This window comes from Lolium perenne, chromosome 3 (genome assembly GCF_019359855.2).
Source record: "Lolium perenne isolate Kyuss_39 chromosome 3, Kyuss_2.0, whole genome shotgun sequence".
Classification (NCBI taxonomy): Eukaryota; Viridiplantae; Streptophyta; class Magnoliopsida; order Poales; family Poaceae; genus Lolium; species Lolium perenne.
Genome location: NC_067246.2, coordinates 93,755,357 through 93,766,098, shown reverse-complemented (window position 1 = coordinate 93,766,098; position 10,742 = coordinate 93,755,357). Strand labels below are relative to the sequence as shown.

General features: G+C 42.4%; 1 long non-coding RNA gene across 1 annotated transcript; it reads left to right on the top strand.

Annotated features, from left to right (window-relative positions):
- The first annotated feature begins 4,410 nt into the window (after nucleotides 1–4,410).
- Nucleotides 4,411–7,715, top strand: LOC139838451 (uncharacterized). The gene is made up of 3 exons (XR_011755104.1): nucleotides 4,411–4,856; nucleotides 6,113–6,176; nucleotides 7,490–7,715. It is a non-coding gene; the product is annotated as an uncharacterized lncRNA (long non-coding RNA).
- The last annotated feature ends 3,027 nt before the right edge of the window (nucleotides 7,716–10,742 follow it).

The following is a 10,742-nucleotide window of genomic DNA, read 5'->3' as shown; positions in this document are numbered from 1 at the left end:
CAAAAAGAGGGGACAGAATGATGCCAGGTTCGTAAAAAGACAGAAAACTAGACAAATAAAATGCGGATATCGCAAGAAATCAGGTCACAACAAAACAGGATGTGGAGAACTGAAAGCAAAAATTGCAAGCAGAGGGCAAAGACAAAAAGAAGACAAGCAAAGCAGCAGCAGCAGTAAGCAAAAGATCACAGAAAGATATACAAGCAATACAAGACAGAATCAATCAAGCAACAGACACACAAATAACGATAGTAACACAACAGAGAGAACAACACAACCAGGAAACACTTACGGTATGTACTACCACAACGGAAGAATAAGATGCAACTTGGAATATCTAGTATTTGGTACAGAAAACACATTAACAAGGTAAGTGTGCCCATGAAGTTTCTTTGCCAGTGATGAAAACCTACTGATGCAAATAATCTGCTTTTCCCTACAAATTAACATAAATTTAAAATATATTTATTTGCAGACGTCGACGATGAACAAAGGATATCAAAAGGAGAGCAACAAAAGTAGGAATCACTCAAGGAGGAAGCCACATGAATATTTAGAATATATGATACAGACAATGGAATGAATATGTAACGTTATTATGTACTTCATTTCCTTATTTTGTACAATCAAGTTCACTTCATTGACTTCACTGGACGAAAAAAGGATAACCATTGTAAAACAGTTCTTACTTTCGAATTCTTCAACTGCTCGCGAACGAAACTTGCCAAATAATCGGAGAATCATAAGTGAGCATCATTCCGGCGAAGAACTCGAAAACTTTCGATGTCACTGAAAAACACGAAACAACACAATGGTTAATGATCTTCAACAAGAATGCACAAGCTCCAAACGAAAAAGTACACAACGACTAAACAAAAAGATGCACAAGTACTAAAAACAACCATTGACATGTACTATTTATACAGCGAACAAGTACTAAAAAACTGCGTTAAATACTATTGAATAAAACTATGTACACAACACACTACCTACCTTGAATACATCTGGGTAAAAATTAGCCTTGAATATCCAAATAAACCTCATTGCATAGATACCACAGTCACGCCTCGCGCTTGTCCTAATGGTCAAAAAGAAAGAAACAATTAAATCCAAACACAAGAACAAAATAAAATCATAGTTCACATTAAGGAAAGATGATTACTCTGAACAAGAAGGGGTGCCACAAACTTTTATCTTGAACGATGAGATATTTAATCTCTCGACACCATGAAGATAACTGTAAAGTTTCTTAAATGATTTGCACCGAAAGAATAAAAATAAAAGTTATTGTTGTCATGTGTAAATAATTATTTAATTAGCTAGATTACAACGAAAACCATACAATTCTTTGAGTAGAAGCCATCTCGAGCTTCAGTCAACTCCAGCGAGCTAGACACTCTAAATTTCCTGAAATGGAAGTCGACAAAGATAACCCACCAATGGCTGTAATCGCAACAAGTAATGTAGACCTGTTTGAAATTAAACAATCACACGAGAAATAAGAAAGCATCCACGATACTTGTAGTAGAAAAAATATAAGCGCCAAACAAAACATGACAAACATGCCTCTTCCCTATCCAAACTATAGTACTTCAGATCATGTTCACCAAAGCTTGCAAAGAAGATGAATAGGGTCAGCCTCATCCACATCAAGAATATGCTGGAAAAAACAACAAGAAGATGTTTAAAAAACTAAATGCTAAAAACATTTAGTTAAAAAATAAATAAATCTAAAACAAATACACATGACGTACCGCCAAAGAGCTCGGAATAAATAAGAAATCAAGACCATCATCAACGCACTTAACAAAAACATCCATAACAGAAGGATCCATGAAACCACCACCCTTCATAGCAAGGTAGAAACTATGCCAAATTGACAGACTTACCACCAACTTCAAGTATTTTCTCGGAACTGCAATTGTTAAAAACAACAAGAATAAACATCCGTATATACAAAAATAGATGAAAAATAGATGGAAAATTGAATTCCAATGGTTACCCTTCAATGTAATTCCTAGGAGCCTCAAGTACATCAGCAAACAACATTCTATGCAAAGCGATTCTGAGGACTTCCTCTTCCCCGCATAGCTCCTTAAGCTCAAGACAATCATCGAATCGCCGTCTGCATAGGAATCATACTCCTGAGCCACAGAACTACCTCCAACAACATTTCCAGTTTCAGGCTCCTTTCCCTTGCATGTACATGGCCCCGAACGCTCAAGACAACAATCCTCAAGACAATAATCAGAATCAGTGTCTGCATTGCCATCACCCTTCTGTGCCACAGAACTACCTCCAACAACATTTCCAGTTTCAGGCTCCTTTCTCTTGCAAGCACATGGCTGCTTCTTCAACTCAATTGACAAAAGAGAAACCATATCACGCATCTGATCAGCAAGACCACGTCCCGTTCTTATCATCGACGAAATGAAGATAGTCTTCCACATTTCTTTCAGCTTAGAACGTAATCGTAAATAAAAACACAATTAAGAATGCAATTTACAATAACACAATAATTAAAAATCAAAAGACATAATAAAAAACCTTACATCATTATGCATTTCACCAGAAACATATCTGAGATGTGACGATCGATCGCTTCACGAAGATGGTCAGAATATCGACACGAGAGTGAAAACCTGGATCTGCCATCTTTTCCAACCTGAACAAGCACTGGAGAACACTAAAATTAGTTCAGGTACAATGTGTGCAGCTTATCAATTTCGAAACTAGAAAAAACAGGACAACAAAAAAAGATTACAACAGAAACCACCTTTGTCGTCGCAATTGCATATCTTCACTACACGTCTAAAACGATACGCGCCTTTGGCGCAAATACATCGACAACCAAACAAACCAAAAGAAAGCAACATAATTTACACGCATGCACTGGCGAAGACGTGTAACAGAGCAGCACCTTTGCTGCCGCTAAACTCTACAACAAATAGGTGCACAAGTACAAGAGATATACGTGCACAAGTACAAGAGATATACGTGCACAAGTACAAGAGATATACGTGCACAAGTACAAGAGATATACGTGCACAAGTACAAGAGATATACGTGCACAAGTACAAGAGATATAGGTGCACAAGTACAAGAGATATACGTGCACAAGTACAAGAGATATAGGTGCACAAGTACAAGAGATATACGTGCACAAGTACAAGAGATATAGGTGCACAAGTACAAGAGATATACGTGCACAAGTACAAGAGATATAGGTGCACAAGTACAAGAGATATACGTGCACAAGTACGATAGACTAAGCTACGCAAGTACAGAACAAATTGTCACACGAGTACCAAGGTCAAACACGAACAAGTACAAGACACAAAGGACAGCAAGTACCAAACAGAAACGGGTGGACATACAGAAGTACAAAACCATCTTATGAACAACCACTGGACAAACCCTAGAAATAGTTCAGGTACGATGTGTGATAAAACTAGACCAAACAGTACAACAAAATGCACAGATAGAAACCACAAGAACCACCAGAGTCATCGAATCTGCATGTCAACACGACACGGGAAACTCAGCGGCTCATCCAGAGCGGGTAAATCGTCAAGAAAAAAGACCAAGAAACCCTAAATAGTGAAACTCAGCAGCTCATCCAGATGCATGTAACCACGAAATGTGGAATTATACGGCTACTCCGACAAAGGCAAACCCTAACTAGTGTTACTCAGAAAGTGTATAACCAAGAAGAGGCGGAAGAAATCGATGAAAAAAAGAACGACTTTACTGAGAGAAAACGCATCTGCATCCGCCTTCCGCATATTTTCCATTTGAAAGTGCTACCTCCCTCCCATTAATTCCCCAGAAAACTCACAGCCCGGAAATACAAAGGGAAAATACTGATTCGATCTAATCGAATCAAAGGGAAAAACCAAGATCTTAGAAACCCTAAGCAGGCAGAAAAACGCGACAGCGCTTACCACTGGAGCAGGAAAAACGTCCGCCGACGATGAGTTGCGAGAGGTTCTCGACAGCAACGGAGGAGAAGGGAAAATAGCCGCGCCGCCGACGAGACGACCAGCCGAAGGAACCGTAACCCACGACCAGCCCGCATTTACGTAAGAAGAATAAGGGAGAAAACGGAGATAAAGGCAGACGCGAAACGGGTCCCTGTAAACCCGTTAAGTGAGAAGCGGACCCGTTACGAGAAGTGGACGGTTCGCAAAATCACCAGAAAGCAACACGTGTCGAGCGCGGAGGAAGTCCACCGGCAAATTCCGCGCCCCACGTTCAACCACGTGTCGCGCGCGGAGAAAGTCTCTTCCCTTCTCAGAGGTCGGCCTTTTTCTAGAGTTTTCGATCAATTTTCCTTTCTTGCATTTTTGCTTTGAGCCTTTGAAACAGCCCACTTCCAAGTCTAAATGAAACAGCCCACCAACACCACCACTGCAGCTCTTCTTCCACCTCTGTACGGAAGAGCATCGGCAGCAGCCACGTCGCCCTGCAGCGTGATGGGACGGCCACCATGCATCGCACCTCCTCCATATAATCCCCCCACGTCCTCCCCTGCAACCCTAGCTTTTCCCCTCTTCCTCCTCTCCAAGCCGCCGCCCCTCTCCATCTTTCCCTGTACGAGAGAGAGAGGATCCTACCGAGAACATCGTCGACCGCCGCCGTCGCCGTGGTCTGCCCCGACGCCACCTGAACGTTGGAACAGAACCTCCGTGGCCTCCTCTTCATCCTGGACTGCTTCGTGGAACGAGGGACGTCAAGAACAGCTCGCCTTTCTTCCCCGCCGTTGCTGTCTTCCTCACGGACGTCGTCGTCCACCTCCTGGCCACCTTCTTCCTCAACGCCGACGACCTCCCCTTCTCGTCACCGACCATCCCAGGGTGAGCACCACACCCTCTCCTCTCCCCTGCATGCCTCAACATCGCTGCATCAACGCATGTGAGAGCGATCAAACGAAATCGAGAAACAGGAAAAGGATGTTGTTTTCGTCTGTTTCACGGTGGCTACTTTCGGTGTAGATCCTCGCCGGCACAGGTCACCCCAGCATGAGATTCTTGCTTCTCTACATGAACAACATAACCATCTATCTACTGGTCTTTGAATCACCCAAAACGGAGCAGTAACGACGACGCTATCTTCTTCCAAAGTCAGGTCCAGAAACAGATGTTTTTCCAGTTTCAGTTTTGTTATTTCGTCGGTCTTTTTTCCGGCGAGCTTCTCCGGCGACTCTGTGCACCGTTTCCAACCATCTCGGTCCCATTTGCTTCATGTCACATCCCTCTTGCTCAACGTCTTTTGTTTCGCTCAAAAGGATGCCCAGATTCGTCGCGGCTATCGCTTTAAAATCTGTGCACTTTCGCTGTCTACAGGAAATCGCTGTCACGTTCTTCAGTTCGTAGTGTCTTTTTCTTCAGTTAACGTGGAGATACACTTCAGCTGTTATGCAACCTGTTTCTGATCAAATTCTTCTGAGCAGCCCACTGGCTGTGCCCTGTTCTCACTGCGGTGCAACCCTTGTTCGAATTCCCTCGGCCGAGTTAAAGCCCACCTTTTTGTTTCTCTGTTGCGGCCAGATCATCTGCAGATGGGCAGCAGCCCACTCGCTATTCGTCGCCGTCTCTCCTCAGGTCCAGCCCAGTTTGTCCCCTGCATGTTTTCTTTTTCTGAAAATTCCAGAAATAAGTATATCTTAGAATAATCATAACTCTCAAACTATAACTCGAAATAAAATGTTTTCTATATGAATTTTGATCAGAAAAATGCACTGAACATAAATATGCCATCTATATGTCTGTTTGCATCTCGCATCATGTCGCGTTGATAGTTACGCATGTCCACCTCACATATATGCGGAGTATTTCGGATTCCGAATATGGTTTTCCCCGCTCCGTTTAATATTGAAGTAGTGCACCCTTGCCATGATATGCCATGCTAATCAACACTTAAATTTGTCGGTAGAAATGCAACTTCAACCTAATTTGCTTGTCCGGGTTCCGACTCCGATTAAATTGGATAAGTTGCATCGCACCATCTATGCCATGTCATGCATATCATCTTGAACATGCTGGATCTTCTTTATCCGTAGTTGTAAGACTTGCACCCGTTGTTTGTCCAACATTTGCTTCTTCCCGGATAGGATCACGAAGTGGTGCGGTGAGATACGCCAAGTTCTTCGGATGTTCCTCGGCAAGTTTTAACAGGCAAGCATTTCCCCTATACTTCTGCCCCTGCAGAAGTCGCTCACCTATTTTATTTTGCCTTCTCCCTCATGCTATCCTTAAGTTGCGTTCTTGTCATGTGTCCTTTCCACTTGTTACCTCAAGCAACCCATATTGCCACCACCACCTCCTACGGCTATTGTTTGGTTATCGAGTCTGCCCTTGCGAGTCGTAGTGCATGCTAGTGCTGTCTTATCTTGTTACCGTTGTTGTTATCTTATCGGGTTATATGTTGGGAAGAATCATGGTTACTTTAGTTGTTGATAGTTGTTTAGCGGAGGCATCGGTGGGTCAGCTGATCGTTTTGTGACGGCTCACTTGTGTTTCCTAAATATCTTAGGACCCCGAGTTCTTGTTATCTGTTCCGAGACTGAGCGCTCTAACCACACGTGGGTATGCTTACCGGGTCTCCCCTCGACCACTGCCGGAATCTACAGCTTTGTCCAGTGGCCACAACTAGTTTGGATGTTTGTTTTGTTTCTCCCGGACATGCAAGCTTGTTTCTTTGTGGTCAGATGATATGATGTTACTTTTGGGGAAGCCGTGTTGCCTTGTAACCCCGTTGTCTCTTGCACGCTCGTAGGATGCGGTACGTATTGCTGAAGATGGATTCACCCTGCGGGCACTGTTTCCATCCGAAAGCCGTAGACGCAAACAGCTAAGTCCGCGTCGGAGATTCGATCGGGCTCCGAAACGGGTTAACTTAGTTAGGTGGCTTCCTGGACATTGTTGTAGTGAAGGAGAGTGCGTGCCGTTATATCCACCTGTCGTAAGTGGGTTGATCGTGCGTGTGGGCACATTTGGGCACCCCTGCAGGGTTACAATCTTATCGATAAGCCGCGTCCGCGGTTATGGATGACTTGGAGCTGTATGACTCGATCATAGACAACTTACACCTGTTGTTTCAATCATAATAACTTGCGTAGTAAGTTAGCACAACTTCAATAATAAATGGGTAAAACTTGACAACCGTGTGAGTGCCTTTGCCAGTACTTCTTTGCGAAGGGGGAAAACATCGGCTGTGTTATGTTTGCAGAGTATAGAACTGTTAGTTTATGCGCTCTCTCATCTTCTCTGATTAGACGAATATTGTAGAGTGTCTCTATAGGTTTTTAGTGCTTGCGCGTTGCCGCTTAACCCCACCATATTGCCTATGACGTTCCTCTTACGTCCTCTAAGTCCCCTGCGTGCCTCAAGTACAAAGGATGACTGGTTGACGACTGCTTATACGTCTTGAAGTCTTGTTAAGTACGAACCCGTACTTATTGCTGCTTCTACGGGATATAACCGGGCAGGTATGAAGATATGTTCGATGGAGACGGCGTTAGCAAGGTTACCCTTCCGGCTTGGCCTGGGCAGGGTTATGGATGCCATGGTTATCTTCAGGACTCTTAGTCCAATTTGTATCTTGTCCGTACTCGGACGTATTCGATCTTCTGTATGATTTGGATCTTTGTATTGTATATTTGTATCTTGACTCGTTGGAGTCGTTGTTGTAATATATGTATCTTGTGGGCTCTATTGTAATCCTGTTGTAATGTTACCGCTCGTGTTAATTCCTCTGGCATCACGTGTGTGATTCGTCGCGCACGTCGTGTCGGAGGGCGTCTCTGAATCGATATCGTGCGGATTTCAGCGGGATCGCTGGAATCCTCATGGTACCGGTTCCGAGGCGTCACAGCCGAGCTGCCACCATGAGTGGGCCCCCTGTGGCCCCTCTCAGGCGGCTCTCGGGTGTTCTGGAAGTTTCATGCAATCCTAAGATGTTGGGCGTTGATTTCGTCCAATTCCGAGAATATTTCCTTACTAGGATTTCTGAAACCAAAAACAGCAGAAAACAGCAACTGGCACTTCGGCGTCTCGTCAATAGGTTAGTTCCGGAAAACGCATAAATATGACATAAAGTATGCATAAAACATGTAGATATCATCAATAATGTGGCATGGAACATAAGAAATTATCGATACGTCGGAGACGTATCAGCATCCCCAAGCTTAGTTCCTGCTCGTCCCGAGTAGGTAAACGATAACAAAGATAATTTCTGGAGTGACATGCCATCATAATCTTGATCATACTATTGTAAGCACATGTAATGAATGCAGCGATCAAAACAATGGTAAATGACATGAGTAAACAAATGAATCATATAGCAAAGACTTTTCATGAATAGTACTTTCAAGACAAGCATCAATAAGTCTTGCATAAGAGTTAACTCATAAAGCAATAATTCAAAGTAAAGGTATTGAAGCAACACAAAGGAAGATTAAGTTTCAGCGGTTGCTTTCAACTTTTAACATGTATATCTCATGGATATTGTCAATGTAAAGTAATATAACAAGTGCAACAAGCAAGCATGTAAGAATCAATGCACAGTTAACACAAGTGTTTGCTTCTAAGATAGAGAGAAATAGGTGAACTGACTCAACATAAAAGTAAAAGAAAGGCCCATCGCAGAGGGAAGCATTGATTGCTATATTTGTGCTAGAGCTTTTATTTTGAAAACATAAAGAGAGCATAAAAGTAAAGTTTTGAGAGGTGTTTGTTGTTGTCAACGAATGGTAGTGGGCACTCTAACCCCCTTGCTAGACAAACCTTCAAAGAGCGGCTCCCATGAATTATTTTTATTTTTGGGTGGCACTCCTTCCAACCTTTCTTTCACAAACCATGGCTAACCGAATCCTCGGGTGCCTGCCAACAATCTCATACCATGAAGGAGTGCCTTTTTATTTTAGTTTTATTATGATGACACTCCTCCCCACCTTTGCTTTATCAAGCCATGGCTAACCGAATCCTTCGGGTGCCGTCCAACAATCACATACCATGGAGGAGTGTCTATTTAGTTTGATTAATTTGGGACTGGGAATCCCATTACCAGCTCTTTTTGCAAAATTATTGGATAAGCGGATGAAGCCACTAGTCCATTGGTGAAAGTTGCCCAACAAGATTGAAAGATAAACACCACATACTTCCTCATGAGCTATAAAACATTGACACAAATCAGAGGTGATAAATTTTGAATTGTTTAAAAGTAGTACTCAAGCAATTTACTTTGGAATGGCGGAGAAATACCATGTAGTAGGTAGGTATGGTGGACACAAATGGCATAGTGGTTGGCTCAAGGATTTTGGATTCATGAGAAGTATTCCCTCTCGATACAAGGTTTAGGCTAGCAAAGTTATTTGAAACAAACACAAGGATGAACCGGTGCAGCAAAACTCACATAAAAGACATATTGTAAACATTATAAGACTCTACACCGTCTTCCTTGTTGTTCAACCCAATACTAGAAATTATCTAGACCTTAGAGAGACCAATTATGCAAACCAAATTTTAGCAGGCTCTATGTATTTCTTCATTAATGGGTGCAAAGTATATGATGCAAGAGCTTAAACATGAACACAAAAATTGCCAAGTATCAAGTTATTCAAGACATCATACCAATTACAACATATAGCATTTCCCGTTTCCAACCATATAACAATTAACGAAGCAGTTTCAACCTTCGCCATGAACATTAAAAGCTAAGAACACATGTGTTCATATGAACCAGCGGAGCGTGTCTCTCTCCCACACAAGCATGCATTTATTCAAAGAATGAAAATAACAAAATGAAAATAAAATCACACAGACGCTCCAAGTAAAGTACATAAGATGTGACCGAATAAAAATATAGTTTCAAGAGAAGGAACCTGATAATTTGTCGATGAAGAAGGGGATGCCTTGGGCATCTGATGACCCACAAGTATAGGGGGTGTATCGTAGTATTTTCGATAAGTAAGAATGTCGATCCCAACGAGGAGCAGAAGGTGTTGACAAGCAGTTTCGATGAAGGATTCACTGTAAATGCTCACAGACAAGTATTCAGGGGGTTTTGATGTAACAGTTGAATAAAGTACGAGTAAGTAAAGTGCGAGAGTAACAATTGCAGCGAGTGGCCCAATCCTTTTTAGCACAAAGGACAAGCCGGTTTGTTTACTTATAATGACCAAACGTTCTCGAGGACACACGGGATTTTAGTCTAGTGCTTTCGCTACATACGGCTAATTAATCTTCATTGTTATGATAAGTGTTGTGTGGGTGAACCTATGCTAATGTACCGCCCTTCCTAGGACTAATACATACTTGTGATTATACCCCTTGCAAGCATCCGCAACTACAAGAAAGTAATTAAGAATAAATCTAACCACAGCCTTAAACTCTGAGATCCTGCTATCCCTCCTGCATCGATATACCAACGGGGGTTTAGGTTTCTGTCACTCCGGCAACCCCGCAATTGGCAAACGAGTACAAGATGCATTCCCCTAGGCCCATAAATGGTGAAGTGTCATGTAGTCGACGTTCACATGACACCACTAGAAGAATAACACCACAACTTAAATATCATACCATTGAATATTACTCAACCATAATTCACTACTAACATTTAGACTTCACCCATGTCCTCAAGAACTAAACGAACTACTCACAAGACATCATATGGAACATGATCAGAGGTGATATGATGATGAATAACAATCTGAACATAAACTTGGTTCAATGGTTTCACTC